Source organism: Herpailurus yagouaroundi, unplaced genomic scaffold, assembly GCF_014898765.1.
Source record: "Herpailurus yagouaroundi ecotype Mexico unplaced genomic scaffold, PumYag 183, whole genome shotgun sequence".
Taxonomy (NCBI): domain Eukaryota; kingdom Metazoa; phylum Chordata; class Mammalia; order Carnivora; family Felidae; genus Herpailurus; species Herpailurus yagouaroundi.
Window position 1 is genome coordinate 2,922,755 of NW_024412414.1, and position 7,887 is coordinate 2,930,641.

Here is a 7,887-nt window from a genome sequence, read left to right on the forward strand (position 1 = left end):
GTGACTGTGGTCATCCTTGTCTTAAACCTGACTTTAGTGGGAATGCCTTTGGGGTATCCCATTAAATAAGATGCTGGTCTGGGGGGCTAAGATACCTCTTCTCTAACTCTATGTTGTCTCTATCTCTCTCTGTCTCTGTCTCTATCTCCATCTCCATATCTACATCTATATCATATATAAAATTAAAAGCAAAGCATAAAATCAGGGTATACATAAATTCATGCTAATGAAATAACATAATTTTTGTATTTTATGATTTTAAGAAAGTATCCGTTGGTTCCTATTTTATTGAGTACTTCTATCAGGACTGGGTTTTTAATTTTGTCAAATGCTTCCATCTACTAATATGATGACTTATTTGTTTGACTTATGATGACTAATGATTTCCTAATATTGAAGCATTCTTGCATTCTGGAATGAGTAAATTATATACATTTATTTTTTCTAAAATATATTTTCCTAGAACATCAAGTGTCCAAGTCTTTCCCTCTCATTCTCTCACTAATACATAGTAGAGGTATCCAGAAGCTACAGCATGTGACAGTAAACTCAGTACAGAAACAGGTGAGAATCCAGTTGTCTTTTTTTTTTTTTTTTTAATTTTAGACTGTGTGTGAGCAGGGCAGAGGGGCAGAGGGAGACACAGAGAATTTTAAGCAGGCTCCACACGGAGTTGGAGTTTAAGCAAGCTCCAACGTGGGGCTTGGTCCCATGACACTGAGATCATGAGCTGAACTGAAATCAAGAATCAGACACTAAACCACCTGAGTCACCCAGGAACCCCCAGCTGTCTTTTATTAAGCCAGATATTAAAGAGATCTGCAAAAATGTAAAGAAGCCACTCTTCTCAGTAATTTTTCAGATTAGAAAGGAGAACAGAATTTTTATTTTTCCTAAAATTGTTATTTATGTTAACATGCAGTGGGTTTATAATTATTTAAAATTTTAATTACTACACAAATACTGTTTAAGTTGTCAAATTTAATATCAAACATGGTAAACAGTAATAGATACAACCCACATAAATGAAAGTTCTGTATTTTCAGTAATTTTCAGGGGCCCCCCAAATTTGAGAACTGCTATCCTAGCAAGTTATCTATTTAGTATACAATTTCTAATGTACTTGCTTAGAACTGTAGTTTTTAAAATTGCTTCTCTTTTGATGGTTACTCTCCTCTTGCCATTTCTTATGCTGTGTCTTTAGGCTTCCTCTCCTTTTTCAAAATCAGGTTGGCTTTGGATCATTTATATTTGTTAATTTTTTCAGTGAACCAGCTTTAAAAATTTTTTTTAAATGTTTATTTTTGAGAGCAAGAAAGAGAGCTTGTGTGTGCACACGTGGGGGAGGGGCAGAGATAGATGGGAGACACAGAATCCGAAGTAGGCTCCAGGCTCTGAGCTGTCAGCACAGAGACAGAAGCGGGGCTCGAACTTGTGAACTGCAAGATCATGACCTAAGCCGAAATCAGACTTACCCAACTGAGCCACCCAAGTGCCCCACAGGATTCAATTATTTTAAATGTACATTTACAAATTGGATTTTAAATTTCTGTTTTTAAAAAAGCAGTTGTTCCTCCCCTCAGAAAGATTTTATGGCTCTCAAAGAAAAAGCAAATGCCTTCATTATGTGCCTCACACCTAGACTGACTGCAGCTAAGTAGAAAACTTACAGGAGGTGAGTTTAGAATAAAGCAAAGGTGGTAAAAGTTCAGGAGACTAAATATAATTCTGGCTATTACCAACCAGAGCCCCTTGCTCTCAGGGCCACTGCTCAGTGTCATTTCATCCCACTAAAGACATCACACTGGGTTCTGTTGACAGCAGAAATTGCACATACTATTTATCTCCAGCAAGGGCTCCTCCAGCAAGAAGCCTAAATGATTCCTATTCATATATTAACAACATGAAACCCCTATGCCAGCACCTTGTTACTACCCTTTAAATAACACACCATCTATATTTGGAAGAATGCTACCACTCACAGCATAATTCAGAAGAAGCAAAGTGGTTAATTGGTAGGTTGTATTTATGTTGTATTTGTTGTATTTGTTTCATGGCTCTGCTTGCCTGAGTTCTATGTTCTGAGGGTTTGCCAGGTATTTTCTCAGAAACACCCTTCTCTTTTGTGCTCCCCGATATACATGCTTCCAGTAGGCACCTGGCTAGCATTTTACCCTTGGGCTGGTGCACATCTACCAAAATCCAACTATGGTTGTTTTGGTTTTTTTCCCATTTCGGCTTCTAGCAGTCATACCCTTACTCACAGTAGAGTGTGGAATCTAATACTCACTTTAATATTATATTTAAATGCAGTATATTTTAAAATGAATCACTTCCTTTCATACAGAGTTGTGCCTTCCTCTCTACCTTCTATCTTATAACCCTGGCGCCTGTAAGGGTTTGTTGGAAAGCAAGAACACCTAGCTCAGGAGCAGGAGTGGGAACACTGGCTTAGCGCCAAGAGGCTCTGGACAATCTCCAGGAGGAAGTTAAGCTTCCTATTGTATTTATCCATGATTATCTGTCACATGTTACCTTTCCTCAGTTCATTTGGATGTAGAACCTGGCATGAAGAATCCTTCTTCCCACAATGCCATTTAAAAGATTATTGGTTTTTAAGAAGTTCCTTTTTCCATGAAAGGAAATATACATGTATTTTGTGATCCTGAAAGATCCCATCCATGGTCTTGGACTTCATCATGAAAGAGAGAGAGACCTGGGAGGAGTGTGAGTGAAAACATGGCAATGTGATACACATTTTTAACGTTCTCTACCCTTCGTCTTTGTAACTTTTCATCAGATTGATCCTGTCACTTAGGGTAAATGTTTTTAATAGCAATGACATTTCAAACAGCCAGCAGCCCTGAGGCTTGAAGTAATTGTGAGGAATAGAGACAGTGCCGAAGAGCCTTGTCCCACTTCCCAAGGCACACTCCACAGAACTCCTCCTGCCTGTCTTCACTGGGCTGGAGGCAGTCGGCTCTTACCCAGAGGTTGACATGAAGTCCCTTTCCTCATTGCTGTCTGAGTACTTTGGCATGAATGGCACATATTCCTATCTGTTGAAGGTTCCTGATGTGTTCATTCCAAGTGGATTTTGATTTGAGCAGCTGCTACTTCTCCTTTTTGAGAATAGTTATAATATTAGCTTATAGCTCAGATTCAGCCAAACAGGAAGTCTAAAATCTTAGATTTGAAGACAAGCTGGATGACAAATCATCAGAGATGCTTTAGACTGGATAGCAGAGTTGGACTAGACAAGTGATAAACTGTTTTTTAGACACTTGGCACTTGTGGAAGGGAAGCAGAGATCACCTTTAGATAGAGGTACAATAGGTCAACTTAGTGGTGTGCCTGACCTACTTGTCCTGATTTAATCAAAATAAGTTTGATCTGTTTTATACATTAAGATTTAATGTAAAAAACCTTTTTAAAAAAAGTTTTAATGTTTATTTACTGTTGAGAGAGAGACAGACAGAGCATGAGCAGGTGAGGGGCAGAGCTAGAGAGAGAGAGACAGAATCGGAAGCAGTCTCCAGACTCTGAGCTGTCAGTACAGAGCCTGACGCAGGGCGTGAAACTCACAGACTGTGAGATTATGACCTGAGCTAAAGTCAGATGCTTAACCAACTAAGCCACCCAGGTGCCCCAACGTAAAACCTTTTGAAAATAATAATTATTACAAAAAAATTAAGCATGAAAACTAACAGACTACAAATAATATTTATAGTGTATAAGTTTTCTAAAGAATGCACAGATCCCCCCCACCTTCAAGACTTACTCTTCTTGTACCCTAAGAACCCACAATCTTTAAGGGGTCTTCAGGTTATTAAAAGATTGCTTCAGCAGTAACCATTACTTTAAAAAGGTGATTTTGGTGTATGCATTTGTCCTAAATTCCAACTAAATTGCCCACAGCAGAATCTGGCCTTATAGAATTGGCTTCTATGTGATGTTTACCTTTTTGCCTTATGGGCATGCTATTTAGCCCCTAAGAAATTATGGTAATAAATTATTGTCCTTTGACTTCACTAGGTCAGGCAATATTGGGTTCCCAAAAGCCTGTATCATCCCATGTTCCTTGTGATAGTAATAAGACCCAAGTCCCTTGTAATTATGTTGTCATGGATGGCTTCATTAGTGAAATGTGAGTGGGGGCTTGATGGGTAAGGAGTATTTGGACATGCAGAAGAGAGTGAGAGAGAGAGAGAGAGAGAACATATCTCTAACCTCATGAGCAGAGGTGAATAGGCAGAAAAGTACAAGTTATATTTGAGGAATAGCGAGAAGATCATTAGTCTTGAGTAGAGGATTTGTGTTGTAGGAAGCTAACACCTAATAGTGAGTTTATTTGCAGAGGGCTTTGATGGCAAGTTGTAGTTTGGCCTTCATGCTCTAGGTAGTGGAGTATGAGTCAGGTATGTGCTTTGATGAAAGTGACTTTGGGCTTTATCTGTCTTACTTTTTCAGAATGGATGGGGAAGGGGATCTGAGAGCAGCCAGAACAGTACAAGGATACAAAGTTAGAGGACTTAAATAAAAGTAATGTTTGCTTTTGAAAACAGCATCAAAGATTCCAAAATCGTGGCCCAGTTAATAAGTTAGAAATTCAGGACTTTTTAGAATGCTCTGATTTTTCATTCCTATATTAGATTTTTTTAATGTTTATTTATTTTGAGAGAGAGAAAGCATGAGCAGGGTAGGGACAGAGAACAAGAAGAGAGAAAAATCCCAAACTGGCTCCACACTGTCAGTGCAGCACCCGACGTGGGGCTCAATCTCACCAACCGTGAGATCATGACCTGAGCTGAAATCAAGAGTTGGACGCTTACACGACTGAGCCATCCAGGCACCCCTCCTATTAGATTTCATTTATTTATTTTTTAACGTTTATTTATTTTTGAGAGAGAATGTGCATGTGCATGAGCAGGGGAGGTGCAGAGAGAGGGAGACAGAGGATCCGAAGCAGGCTTCATGCTGACAGCAGAGAGTATGGGGCTAGAACTCATGAACTGCAAGATAATGATCTAAGCCGGTCAGATGTTTAACCAACTGAGCCACCCAGGCACCCCTACTCCTATTAGATTTTAGATGGTCCTCACAAAGTTTAGTAGATCTTGTAAAAGGCATTGCTGGGCTGTACTTCTATCCATAAGAAGAGAATCTAACCATACTTTCAGATAAAAATCTACAGAGCCTGCTGATTTCTATGTCATAGATAGTTGCTTGAAAAAAAAAAGATTTATTTTCAAGTAGAGTGCTTGAAAGTATTTTATTAAATATTCAAATCAACCTCATTTTTCAATAATACTATTAGTCATTTTATAGGCCATGACTTTTCTGAGAGAAATCAAACTTGAAAGTTTAAGAAGGATTGTCTAGGGAGCCTACAGAGAATATAACAAACTAATGTACAGATTTTTAAATCAAGGAAATACCATTTCCTCTTCCCAATGCAGGTTTGATATATCTTTCTATACTATACTTATTTACTTGAATTAGTCTCCTTTAATTTCCAAACCACCTTCCTTCAATATTTCAATAGATAGCTTAAAAAAAAATAACTTTTTTAAGTATCTCACCTACTCTAGGCAAACTTTGGGGAAGAGTTAGTCTCAATACACTTTTGTTGATATATATCAGTCAGCTTCGTTGTAGAAACAAACAACTCTATAACACCAATTGCTTATAACATAAACATGCTTTTATCACTTACATTATGTGTTGGCAGTCTCAAACTGGTGGTAGTTCTGTTCCACTTTTCTTTCCATTCTAGGACTCAATCTGACCATTTCTGTGGAAGTGGGAGAACAAAATGAATTGGCATTCATGGAGTAAATTCTGTTGGTTTCCATACCATTGTCCAAAATAAATCCCATAACCAAGCCCCATGTCAGTGGGACAAGGGAGATAAATCACTTGGCAATGGATGGGGACATGTCCTCAGTTAAAGAAAGGAGGAGAGTGAATAATTGGGAACAATAATCCCAAATACTCAGAGTCCTCCATGTTGATGACATGCATTCATTCCATAAGTTTTTAGGGTTATCTACAAATGGTCTACTTACCAAATGTAAATAAATAAAAAAGAAAAATTCTAAAATTTGTATGGAACCACAAAAGACCCCGAATAGCCAAGGCAATCTTGAGAAAGAAGAACACTGGAGGCATCACACTCTCTGATTTCAAACTATATTCCAAAGCTATAGTAAGCAAAAGAATATGGTTATTGGGATAAAAACACATAGACAAATGGAACAGAATGGAGAGTCCAGAAATAAACTGACATATATATGTTCAATTACTTTACAACAAAGGAGCCAAGAATATACAATGAGGAAAGGGCAGTCTCTTCAATAAATAGTGTTAAAAAAAACTGGATAGCCACATGCAAAAAAACAAACAAACAAAAAAAACAGAAATAAAAAAGAAAAGAAAAGAAAGAAGAAAGAGAGAGAGAGAGACAGAGAGACTGGACTACTTTCTTACACCATACACAAAACCTAACTCAAAATGGATTAAAGACTTGAATATAAGACCTGAAACCATAAAACTCCTAGAAGACAGTCAGTAAACTCCTTAACATTGATCTTGGTGATATTTTTTTGGATTTGACACCAAAAGCAAAAGCAACAAAAGCAAAAATAAGCAATTGGGATCACATCAAACTGAAAAGCTTCTGCACAGCAAAGGAAACCATCAACAAAATGAGAGGCAACCTACTGAATGGGAGAAAATATTTGTATATCTTATATCTGATAAGGGCTTAAAAGCCAAAATATATAAAGAATGCATACAACTCAATAGCAAAAACAGTCTGATTAAAAAATGGGCAGAAGATCTGAATAGACATTTTTTTTTCAAAACAGGCATACAGATAGTCAACAGATACATGAAAACGTACCCAACATCACTTTTGCATCAGGGAAATGCAAATCAAAACCACAAGGAAGTATCACCTCACACCTGTTAGGATGACTATTATCAGAAGGACAACAGATAGTTACATGTTGATGAGGATGTGGAGAAAAGGAAACCCTCATGTACTGTTGGTGGGAATGCAAATTGGCTCAGCCACTGTGGCAAATAGTATGGAGGTACTTTGAAAAACTAAAAATAGAACTACCATATGATCTAGCAATTGCACTTCTGGGTATTTATCTGAAGAAAATGAAAACACTAACTTGACAGGTGTACGCACCCCTATGTTCATTGCAGCATTATTTCTAGTAGACAAGATATAGAAGCAACATAAGTATCCACTGATGGATGAATGGATTAAAAAATGTCATATATATATACATGACAGAATATTATTCAGCCATAAAAATAACAAAATCTTGCCATTTGTGACAACACAGAGGGACCATGAGGGCACTATGCTGAGTGAAATAAGATGGAGGAAAAAAAAAACCTTATGATCTTACTTATATGTGGAATCTAAAAAACAAAAACAAAAAACTGAGCTCATAGATACAGAGAACAGACTGGTGGTTGCCAGAGGTGGGGTGGTGGGGGTTGGGCAAAATAGTTGATAGTGTAAAAAGGTACAAACCTCCAGTTATAAAATAAGTTAAGTCATGAGAATGTAATGAACAGCTTGCTGACTGTAGTAAATAATACCATATTGCATATTTGAAAGTTGCTGAGAAAGTAGATCCTAAAAGTTCTCATCACAAGAAAAGAATTTTGTAATTGTGTGGTGATGGATGTTAACTAGACTTCAGGTGGTGATAATTTTGCAATATATATAAATATCAAATCATTATGTTGTCCACCTGAAACTAATATAATGTTATATGTCAATTATACCTCAGCAAAAAAGTATTAAAAAGATTGTGAAAGAAAGAAAGAAAGAAAGAAAGAAAGAAAGAAAGAAAGAAAGAA